At 38.9% G+C, this 12,242-nt stretch overlaps 1 protein-coding gene and 1 long non-coding RNA gene across 2 annotated transcripts in view; one reads left to right on the forward strand and one right to left on the reverse strand.

The window, feature by feature from the left end:
- Positions 1–12,242, forward strand: part of LOC135711186 (uncharacterized) — a 239,414-nt gene that overhangs the window by 215,237 nt on the left and 11,935 nt on the right. The window lies entirely within an intron of this gene.
- LOC135711166 (synaptic vesicle membrane protein VAT-1 homolog-like) overlaps positions 1–12,242 on the reverse strand; it is a 176,055-nt gene that overhangs the window by 121,781 nt on the left and 42,032 nt on the right. The gene's annotated exons all lie outside the window — the stretch shown is intronic.

The following is a 12,242-nucleotide window of genomic DNA, read 5'->3' on the forward strand; positions in this document are numbered from 1 at the left end:
ATTGTGTTATGAGCCGACGGAGCGATGTGTCAAGCTATTTGCTCATGAATATTTTGAACACAAAAAAAAACCACAACTCATCACTCATTTTAGGAGGAATTTTTCATCGTCAATATCCAATGTAAGGTATCATAATTTTGATTATTTTCAAAGACGTCGTGTATTCTTCGTCCGTCTCCTGTTTTTCGTTTTCCTTGATTGATGGTCAAAGTGTTGTCAAAACAGAGATTTTCATTTAAGTCGGTAGTATATCACTTATAATTCTACAAGTAAAGCAAATTAAATTTGTCTTTTTCTCGGCTGGCTTTTGCTACTCGAAGCACATTAATAATGTATTGTATCTTAATAAGGGTTTTGATAATTTCAGTGCTTAAAAAACATATCGAAAGAAACCCAATTAACAAAGGTCATTTAAGTTTTTCGAAAGCATCCCGGCTGGAAAAGGTCGTCGCAAATTGTCAATCCAATAAATCACGTTGGATTGGTCTTCTGTGGTATTATTTTAGAAAACATCGTTCCAAGAATCTAACGCCAGAGAAAGCCAGACAAGGAACACTTTTCAGGTAGTTTGAAACGATTCGCCTAGCTGGCGTCGTCACCAACGTAACTGACCACACTTTTTCCGAGAACTGCCGTCGAAACCCATTAACATGTAACGCCCGTTTCCCTTTCTTGACTAGATCGAATGGACAAAAAAAAACGCCGAGTACCCCAATCAAAACTTTCTTCTTGGGGTCGGAACCAGCATAAAACCCTATGGCAGCTATAACCAACCATTACTGGTCGACCGACCAGTGTGGATCAATAAATCCAATTAAATCGATACGGATCTCCTACACACTCTCTGTCTGCCTGTCTGCCAGTCAAGGGTGTGCGCTTGGCTGCCGGAGAAAGGGGTTCGGTTTATTCCAAGACTCTACGCGCCAGTTGGCCGGCTGGGGGTCGGCCAGAAACACGCGAACAAACAAATTTGCTGTCTCGGTTTAGGGATGATAAATTATTACTTAGTCAGCCACACAATCCCTCCAGGGAATGTCACAGCACTCAGCGCGCGCAAATGGAATGCGAAATGTTTTGCACACATGAACTCATCTGATCTACTTTACGGACGACGACGCCTCATTGAGTCGGTGCAATTTGCTATCAAATAATTTTTGCCACTTTTTATCATCCTGACATAAATATTGCACTCTTAAATCAAACATGCATCATGAGGCCTAACCACAAACACTTCCATTCTGTGCTCCATTTTGCGCTGCTTGCACCAGCAGCAGCAGCAGCACCATCGTCATCCAAGAGCCATTATAAATTATCTCTCATTTCATCCTCAAGGTTTTTTTTTTCTGTCTTCATCTCGGAGTACATACATGGTTGCACCAGTGCATTCCGGTTGTTCCTCTCTGCTGATGTTGCTCCTGCACCAGAGATGGTGCAAATGACGATCATCCAGCCAGCAGTAACCGGGCAATGAGAAAGAAGCGAGAATGAAGGACGCGCGATGGTTAAGGGTTAAGAAACCATACCAAAGACTTATAACAGAGTCACACACAGCAGCATTCATCATCATTCTTCCCTGGGCGAATACATCATCATAACTATGGCACTATATGTGTGGTTGACTCAAACAACGATGCAGTTATGGACAGAAATGCGGCAGTTCTTGAAGATTCAGTACGTATCTCGCTATTGGATCGAAGATATCGTTATAGGATGGAGCATTAGAATTGATTGAAAGATGGCAGTATGCCATTCATATGCAATATGCATAAAGTAGAAAACTCTCAAGCCTGGAGAAATGTAGCCATGAAAAAATAGCGTAGGTTTACATTACGAGGACTTAAAGGTTGAACACGAAAAAATCCGGACACATTAAAAACGCTGCCAAGGCTAAAAGCATTTTTTGAGTAATTTTTTTCAAAATTTCACTGAATCAATCTAAGAGTGTATAGAATCACAGTAGGCATTGGTTGTCAGGATAAGTTCATTTGTTTACATCTTGGCTTCACCGGAGCAAGCACACGCGATTCGATCCTGCACGCTCGAAACGAAAATCCCGGTCTATCCGCTCCTGGCAGATTTTGATCAAATTCCTGGGTAGGAATTTTATACCTCCTTTGAACGGAAGAATGTAAAATCAAAAAGAAGCTGAAATTCCCAAAAAAGCTCCTCATCTGGCAAGCAATCTGCAGTTGTGGGCTGAAAAGCGGAACTTTCGTTACTTCTGGTACCATGAACCAACAAATTTACCAGGAGTGCTACGGAAGAGTTTACTACCTTTTCCTTTCTTTGCAGCATAAGGTGAAAATGGCGTCACAGTGGTGATGGAGATGTTATGTGTCAGCGAAATCACGTGATATAGCATCAAAACAGCAAGTGGATTCGCTTTACGTTGATTTTGCGACCGCACAACCTCATCATTAGCAAGATGAAACACATAGGATTTCCAACCTGGATCACGGAATGGCTCAACTCGTACCTGCCTGACCGAAATGCTTTCGTCGTGGTGAATACCGTACGCTCCAGGATCTTTGACACTCCATCTGACGTACCACAAGGCAGTGTTCTCGGTCCTCTTATTTGTATTATCTATGTGAATGACTTGTGTGAGCTGCTCTCATCGTCCAAACTGTCTTATGCTGATGACCAAAAATTTCCTCGTGTAATTGTTTCTCCTGCCGACTGTGTTGCAGTACAAGAAGATATAAATCGTTTGCTAGTCTGGTGCGGCGACAACGGCATGCGAGTCAACAGCAAAAAATGCAAAGTAATATCCTTCACCCGCTGCAATAGCGTTACTCTTCATCCATTCTGCATGGGACCGGATTCCCTAGAACGTGTAAAAACAATCTGCGATCTAGGTGTTACGATCGATTCCAGGTTAACGTTTTGTAAACACATAAGCATCATAACTGCCAAAGCATTCACTGTGCTTGGTTTCATTCGTCGTCATGCTTCTGGTTTCACCGATGTGTATTGCCTCTAGACACTATTCTGCTCGCTGAATCGTAGTATCTTAGAATATGCTTCCCCAGTGTGGTTTCCATTTTACACTACGCATACACTTACGATTGAACGAATTCAGAAAAGTTTCATGAGATTTGCTTTACGTCAGCTCCCATGGAATGATCCAGTAATTCTTCCTAGCTATCCAAACCGATGGAAGCTGATTGATTTGGAATCTCTCTCAGCAAGGCGTATCAACTGACTGTTCATATTGGACCTAATTACCGGCAATGTGGACTGTCCCAAAGTGCTGTAACGGATTCCATGGAATATTCCTCCTCGCAGATTTCGTAACTCCCCGTTTTTTCCCTCTGTTTGGGAAAAAATACCACTGTGACCAGTAAATTGATCTATTGTAGATCGCGTGTTCTTGGTTTAGTGCATGTCGGATTACTCCATCACTATTGAGAAACGATGAAGTATTCGGTTTTGATACAGTTGTCATTCTTACCTTCATCGCAAGGAATCGATTCTAATTGAAAGGTCCCGCTATTACTACCCTTCGGAGTATTGGAACACCCTCCAAAGACGCGCCCTTTTGTCAGTCAAAATTGGATTCCTTAGCAAAAAAAAAGCGATGACACCGATAATTACCATGTATCAGAACTCTAGTCTTAACCACTTTAAACTAGGGAACAACGAATAGAAGATTATGAATCACATAAGTAAAGACTAAGTAATTCAATTTTTCCTTGTTTGAAGATCATCCTCGATTCAGGCAACCCGAGGACTTATCTCTATCAACAAAACATAAAAAGTAACAAGGACTAAGGTGTGTTGCTTTGATTACTGAAAAATCCTGTTCCTCTAGATTGTATCGGTGGTAGATCTTACATCCCGTAACGTACCACAAAAAGGTGATCTACCCACGTTACGGCCCAAGTAACATTTTAAGTTTTATGAAATACTACAAAGCAACTATAAAACAACATTCATAAAACCCTGGTCAAGGCTATCTTGTCATTAATGCATCCACCAAAACCTCATTAAGACTAGAATATGTCTAGTTGGCCCACCCTGAAGAAGGTTCTGAAGGGTGTATTCTCGAAGCTCTTCAAGATTGATTTACTGCAAAAGGTTGTATGACGAACGCATTGAGAACCGTTTGAAAACTACAACAAAAGCTATTTAGCAACAATAAAAACCCTTTCCGAGCCATTTCCCCTAGCCGCTTACTAAATCCACTAGGAAAGCATCAATCAAGATAGAAAAGGATTTATGAATCCGATCTTATCAAAATAATTAAAATAAAAACTGATGGTATAAAAATTGTGTTGAATCTCCAAATTTATTACAATAGTTCTCATTATGTGGCCTAGTTTTAAGTGCCTTATTAAATGTCATGTGAAGTGTACATGAAAACATCGAAAAAAAATAGGTCCGCTCTCGTAAAACGTCGATTTGACTAATTATTTTACATTGAATCAAATAAATTATTTTTCAGATCGAGCTAGGCCGAGATTATTTTTTTATGATTTTCGCATTTAAATGTTTGCTCATTGCTAAATTTACCAAAATATAGTTATATCCAAGGAAATATAGATAGAAAATCGAAAATTGTAAACAAAAAAGCAAACTAATTGCAACATGGCGGTGGCATAAAAGTTGATTTTCATGGGTCATTTGTGAAAAAGTTGTTTTGCTTTTAAGAAATCCATAAAAAAATCCTTAGGTTGTAAAATGGCTTTTATGAAGAAAACTTGCAGGCTGAATTGTATTTATCTAAAGCCATTTTGCTTGATCTTAACCCGTTCAGATTTATGGCAGCATTTATGGAGGTAAAGTTGCCTGCAAAAGTTAAACGTCAAAGTTTGTTTATCTTTCGATAGTTGCGCTGTTAGATTCAGCGTTCTTCCAGGAGATTATCTCCCGATGGCTTGGAAGCAGTTACTAAGAAAGTATTCACAACATTTCGCATTTCGCACAGCTGTAACCTCGATAATTTCCGAAAAGATTCCCTTCTTCCGGATGGTTCTGGAAGTGCACCATCAAACGATGCAGAAATGTACAGTTGAATTAATTTTTTCCAAGTGATGACCCTTTCACCGAATAAAATCGCAGCTATGGATCGGAAACCAACTAGTGTCCGCTAACTGACAGTTTCAGTGGTTTGCTGTCGGTACTGACACAAGTTATTCCGATCTTCATCTATTCGCAAGGTCTGGAGAAGGCTGGTCTGTTTTCAGGCTGTTTTGACAATGTTTTATGAATTTGAGGACCACGCTCTCCTCTCTCTTCTCCACCAGATGCTTAGTCGTTGATTGTACCCGTTCCACCGGACGTGCTGGTTCTGAAATCGACCTACCTTCGGTCGTTAGCATCGCTTGAATTTTTCTTCCAACTTCGTTTATCCTTCGATATATCCTTGTCATAAATTTGGTTTTTATTCACTGTGAGGATCCATCCTTAAAATTCAATTTGTAAACAGAGGAGATTTTATGATACACTTATAAAAGCCTAAAAGGCAACAATATATGCAATTTGCTCTCATTTAAAACTTAATGGTTTTATGATTGCTTTTATAATGATAGAACAGGTTTATAGAGTATTTTATCAAGACATTAATAAAAAATTGCTAATGAAGTTTATGATTGATTTATAGAACAGTTTTATGGTGGGATTGAGAACAACTTTAAATTTAATTTTAAAACAAGACAGTTTTTGACTTCTCGACAGACTGTAAAAGGTTTTTAAAACAGCGAAAAGGTGAACTACTTAGCAGGAACGTGTTACACTGCGAAATACTGTATTTAAACTAAATGGATCATTCATTGCCATTATAAAACCATCATAAATCAGAGTGGATGCCAAATGATTGCAGAATTGTTACTTGGGGGGGCACTACCCATTTCTGTCAATTCCATTCCACAGAACTAATTTTGGAATCAATAACTGTTTTAATTCCTGTTTGCGTTCCTTTCATGATGTCTGTAACGAATTTGATTTTACTTTGTCCAAATATGTGTTTAGTAATAGAATAAGATGTCTAGATTAAACAAGTTTTAAATAATCAGTCTGTACGACGTAGTCGAAGACGGTGTGAAATAAATAAATAAATAAATCAAGGAGATGAATCCGGCCAATAATCTGGAACTAAGGCCAATTGAGGAATACTGGTCAATTGTGAAGCACATACTGAAGAATAATGGGTGTAGCTGCAATTGATCCATAATATGATGGGCCGTGTACGAATAAAAGTTTTAACAATAGCCTATGGTAAGAAAGAAGACTGAAACAATGGTCTTACAATAAGCATAATACCTACTAAGGTTTGTTCGCGATAAAATCTGGACACTCCTAAACACATACATCTCCTGAAATATATCATCGACGAGTGAAATATTTCGCAAAGTGGCGAACGTATGTCTGTTCTTTCTGAAAATACAACCTTTGTTTACATTAGAAGAGCTTAGTCAAAAAAGGCGTCAAAATAAGAGTCAGTGAAAAGCAATTGTGTGCGCCCGCAATGGAAATCTAGATCTCTCGATCAGAAAACTTGCCAAAAAAGCTTGGGTTTTCTGCAAGTACTGTTCACAAGTGTTCAGGTATTTCTGTCAATGGTTCTCCAATAAATTATAAGCATATTTACAATAACATTTTCATTTTAAAATCATTTAACAAAAATCTATTCACATGGAAAGTCATAATTGGTACAACAACACGGTTTGGTTGGTATTGTTGTACCAATTATGAATTTGTGGTAGTTTTCGCAGAAGTTCATTCTCTCGTCACTAACTACGTAAGAATATTGAAGTTCCACGTGCCTCCACTGTTGATCTACCGACCCGACCCGAAGCATCAACATTCGATCGTGGAATATTCCAAAGGCGTTCATCCTAACGGGTGCAACGTTCAAAGAATCCCGAGAAGTCCACTGGATAGTTGGAACTGCAGTCTATCTGGAATTGATTATGGCAGAACACCTGCAGAACTGCAGGAATTTCAGAAGATTCAAGGTTCTTCAAGACGGTATCGTTGTACACTGTTCTTCGAGCATGAATTGTGCACTATATCGCTGTAAGAATCAACTGGCAAGTAACATTTCCAAAGGACGGCAACGAGAGATTCGAGTCACAACATCACTGCTCACAGCGAAATCTATGGTAGCTCCTCTATAAGACCTACATGCTATTCCAAAACTACCCAAATTTGGGTAGAATCCACCCAAACCGGTCAAAACTGAACCTACCCAAAAATGGGTAAACTATGCGGAAACAAACCTCCATTCCACGGAATTGCAATCTTCACTCACTGGTGATTACGTGTTCGAGAAGCGCCCAGAGTATCTAGATAACCCATACTTTTGGACTGACGTCAAATGATGGAGCGATTTTCCTCTCTCTCTCTATTTTGCTGGAAAATTTTGCGAAATAATGTGAAATACTACATTTATACCACCAGATAACTTTTTGTTCATGTTCAGTATATATATATGTAATGTTTTTTCACTATTTTGAAAGAGTAATAGAACTTACTTCCAAAAAGCACGGTGAATGAAGCACCTACGGTGAGGTGAACCGGTCAAAAATTGCCAATGGAAAGTGTGTTGCAGTAATCTTGATTACCGTGAAAGCATTAATATCGTATTCAGCATACGAATCCGTAAGTGAATAGTCATGCATGCATGCCATCGACATGTTGAGACTCGGGTAGTGATCTATCATACATTCTAACCAACTACTGCCAGCTGTCCAGGAACTGTCAACATCACATTCTCGAGGACTAAGAGGAACTCTGCATCACATTGCATCAGTTGCACAAAAAAGCAACAAAATCACAACTGCACTTGAAAAGTAACAGCCCCCTCCCCCTCCCCATCCACCATTGCCACACACTCTACACAGTGCACAGTATATAGTGTACCAAACGCATGAAGCGAGATTCCTACACAAGATTACAAATGACTTGTTTCCTTTTCGAGTTTAACAGAGTTCATTAATTTTCCGTCGGACCAAAGCCAACTGCTGCTGGCCGCCTGTCAACATTGTAAGCTGACCGAACATTTCAACCGGAGATCTGGGTAAAAGTGATAAGCGTCCGAACCCACAAACGCGCGCGCGCGTGTGGATGAGCTCAAATTAATAACAATTAAACCAGCATAATAAAGAGATTTACAACGGAAAAATTGTCTACTAATAATCGTTTGTCCGGTCACGATGAATAAAAAGAAAAAAAAAAGGAGCCAGCGGAAACTGAAGCACACTCCAAACAGCACGTATCGCACCTTCATTAGTGTTATTGCTGTTATTATTGTTTTTATTGGCACGGCACGCCCCGTAACCGTAATGATCAATGTGGCCGGGTTAGACTTGCGTGGTTTTCTTACAAAATATCCGGTGGGCTTTCGAGATAACATTTTGTTTTAAATTGTTGTTGATGTTCAAGATGGAGATTAATTAAGCATACACAGAATACAAGTCTTTCCGCGATTCAGCCCAAGCCTATGTCATGTTACTTGTCCTGGTAGTTTATTCTCCACCGATGAAGTTTCTATCCCAGCGGATGTGAACGTTATGGCAAATGCAACGGCGCTGCCAGAGCTGTTAAATTGATGTTTCACAGGAGTCAATTTTCCGCTGGGATTTGGGGATCCCCCCACTTTACTTTCCCCTGTAAACACCCGCTGCGCGATCATCGCGGGTGCGGAAATGAAAGACGTAATAAATCGTATCTTAATTATATTGTTGCACTTTATATGTACGCAGTAATTTTTCTTTCCCCATCCTCTCGGAGGTGGCGGTGACGTCTCGCCGGGCGTCGTTTGGTGCCGGTGGTGGTGATAGCCGCAACACACTGTGCACTGCCCGGTAATGTTGATTCAAGCTGATTGTACCACCACCGTAAACGGAAGAAGTCACACTGGGTTAAGCCTAGAGACAGGTGAAATAAATATCTTTCACTCTCTAGGGCGTAAATATGTGAACGAGCGGGCGGTGACACACCAATTTGTTGTGGCAAAAATTGTGTGCTTTCCGGTGACGTAGGGTTACGGTATGTAATGTGGGTCTAGTCCTTTCATTCGGCCTATCACGCAAATAAATAATTAATTAAGGAATATTACACAAAAAATAAGGAAAATATTGATCACTGATGATTGATAAATGTGTACCACACACAAATCAATTTATATCACAACATTTCAATACATTTTCAGCTCTCGTAAGTAATAAAACTGGTTGAGAATATCACTCTGTTCGGAGTTTTTAGCCGCCATGACTTCTAAGGTTAAGATGGGAAGGTTGCACTGACGATCATCAAATGGCCTGATTATGGCATTTATTGAATGGAATTACCTGATAATACACACTAGACGTAAAACTCACAGTTACTGTTTGAATATTTTATGTTTATTTTAATTGTTTAACAACGTTTTCACAAGTAAATCATGGACCCAACTTTAGGGACACATTTCTTTTCTATGTTCCTAACTTTGGCCCATGAAATTCATTTGACAGCATATAGCAATAAGAGTAACGTCAACAATGTGGTTTGCATTTGGATGATAAGGAACGAACAGGAAGGGAGATTTTTTCTGCCAAATCTGTATAATGAACATCACAATGTTTTGATTTAGATATTCTGCGGTCGAAAGACGATAAGCGAAATTTTTAATTTTTAATTTTTAACTTGAGTGATTTAATGTAGTTTTCGTAAAATTTTCTCTAAGAAATGTTTTGAGGAATGAAGAGTATTAAGTTAACAGTGATAGTGATAAAAAAAAATACATAAGAAAACGTTACCAAGAGCGTTTTTTTTGAGAATCAAACAGGATAGGACGAAGTTGCATCCATAAATAGACCCAATTTGGGGACAATAGACCGATATTACATACATTTCCCTGGTGAGTTTTTGTCTTAAAAAAAGTAAGTTTTTCAACTTTTTGCGGTTCCTGATAGCAAACGACATGATAAGCATATCTAAGCATACCATTTAGCAGTAGAATATCGTTTGCAGGTAAATTAATTGATGAGTTATGATTAAAAACGTAATCTATGGCTGCATATTAGACCGAGGTTAGGGACGTATACCCTATTTTATATTGTTGCAATGTTGCTTCTTCTGGAAAAAATGGGGGATTTTAAGGAGAACTCAGCGATTCTCAAACATTCGTTGAGTGCGAATCACTCTGAGAAATAACATAAACTTGCTAAGGGACTGATCATAAACCACGTAGACACCTTGGGTTCCTAAAAAATGTATGGACGATTGTCTGAAACCTAAAAAATATATGTGCATAGTTTATTAACAGCCCCTAGTCACCTATATTGAAAGGAGATATTGTACACACATCGTGCATCCAGGGCTGGAAAGCACCTCAGAGCGTTAGCAAAGCAACTTTGTGCATTAGACTGATGCAAAATTTGACTTTTTCGCTCCACAGTGCTTAAATGGTTTCAAATCTGGTCCTGATTAGCCTCCCAAAGTTACAACTCATTTGGTTAGAAACAGACTTTGCACAAACCATTTGAAGTTTACATGTAAATTACTATGGGAAATCTCAACTTTTTGTTCATTGCCTTCTAGTCTTTTTCCATATTGAGCTGCGAAACAGTTCGATAGCCATTCTTATAGAAAATCAGCTACAACTTTGCTGAAGAGACGAGACAGGAAAAAGTTATTAATTAATTAAGAGATTGGTAAACTTATGAGATGATCAAGCAGCTGCTCTGCAGGCAACACTGTATTTTGCAGTGTGACATAGTAGCCATGATTTTTGTGTCCTATTCAACGCCCCAGAAACACCAATGTTGCCTGCTGAGCAGCTGATTGAGCATGATCATAAGACATCAGCGCATTGAACCATTGAAAACTTTCGGTCCTTGCATTTAAACAAAAAGTGGTCTTGAGCAAAGTTGTAGCTGGGAAAATTTCCTACAAGTACAGTTGAAAGTTTTTGAAGCAGACCGATATCGTGAATTATTAGATCGACATGAACAAAAATCTTGGTTTTACCATAGTAATTCTCATACAAACTTCAAATGGTTTGTGCCATCTCAGTTTCTCACCAAATGTTCAAATTTTGAGAGGTTAGTCCGAGCTGCTAGGTGGTGCCCATCTCGGCAAAAAAAAATCTAAGTGTGCGCACAGATGTAAACACCCCAAGGGCGGTGGGTGAACAGAACTACTCACCATTCATGTACACACTTGGTTTTTTCTACCGATCTCGGCTGTGCAAATCTCGGCAAAAATAAGTTTCACTGAGATCTCAGCAAAAGTGACATTTGATTGCTGAGTCTCGGATAATTCTTAGCTGAATCTCAGCAAGCAAATGAAATGTTTGCTGAGATCTCACCCCGGGCAAAACACCCGATTTGGTTTTTCATAGCTATTCGACTCTTAATTCTACGATTTTTTTTATGCCGAAATGCTAGTTTAAGTACTAAATGCAATTTATGAATTAAAAATGGGAATGCTATGAAAGATCCCATCGAGTGTTCTGTCCGGGGTGCATTTTGGGCTGTTTTCCGCTAAATAAAAACAACACGCTCAAAAAGGTTAGCATTCTTCTTTTACACGACCAATGAGATCAACCCAAATTTGAGTTCAGTTTACTCATAAATCGCAAAAAGTGCAGGAACTTTGCGATGAGTAAATTTGCATCATGTTTTCCTGTGGAAAACCTCTAAATTTTGACGGCAAATGGGGAAAACTGAAGAAAATGTCACTCAGTCCAAAAGTAATAGCAATAGACTAAGTGAATCTAATCTTGACTTTTCTCATATTCGGTGTTGTTTTCCTGGAAACTTAAAAAAATATACTCAGAACTGAGTTCCTGCACTTTTGGCGATTTATGAGTAAACTGCACTCAAATTTTGTCGATCTCATTGGCTGTGTTCAAAATTTTGGAATAAATATAAAAAATCCAAGAAAACCAGTTTCTTTCTTAGAAAATGTACAAATATACTCATCATGGAAAAAATGGAATCGCAACAAAACCGAAAGGTCGATGATTTGTGGTTTGAGTCCAACTTTATGTCACGACAACTTACAAAAAATGTTTTTGCGTGTGAATTTTCTGTAGAAAAAATGTGATTGTTTTAGATTTTTGATATCTTTTCCAATATTTTTTAGAAAAATCGAAACGGCAATATTTTTTTCAGAGCGGCAAACTTCCCCTTAAGTGAACATTACACGAACATTGTCAATCTAGTACCACCTATCTTGTTTTCATTGACAGAAAGTATTGCTAGGAACCGCCTGCTTAAAGGGTGGAACGGTCAAAAATTGGTCGACTGAAA

Source organism: Ochlerotatus camptorhynchus, unplaced genomic scaffold, assembly GCF_037179485.1.
Source record: "Ochlerotatus camptorhynchus isolate MF236.1 unplaced genomic scaffold, CSIRO-AGI_Acam_v1.1 ptg000423l, whole genome shotgun sequence".
NCBI lineage: Eukaryota > Metazoa > Arthropoda > Insecta > Diptera > Culicidae > Ochlerotatus > Ochlerotatus camptorhynchus.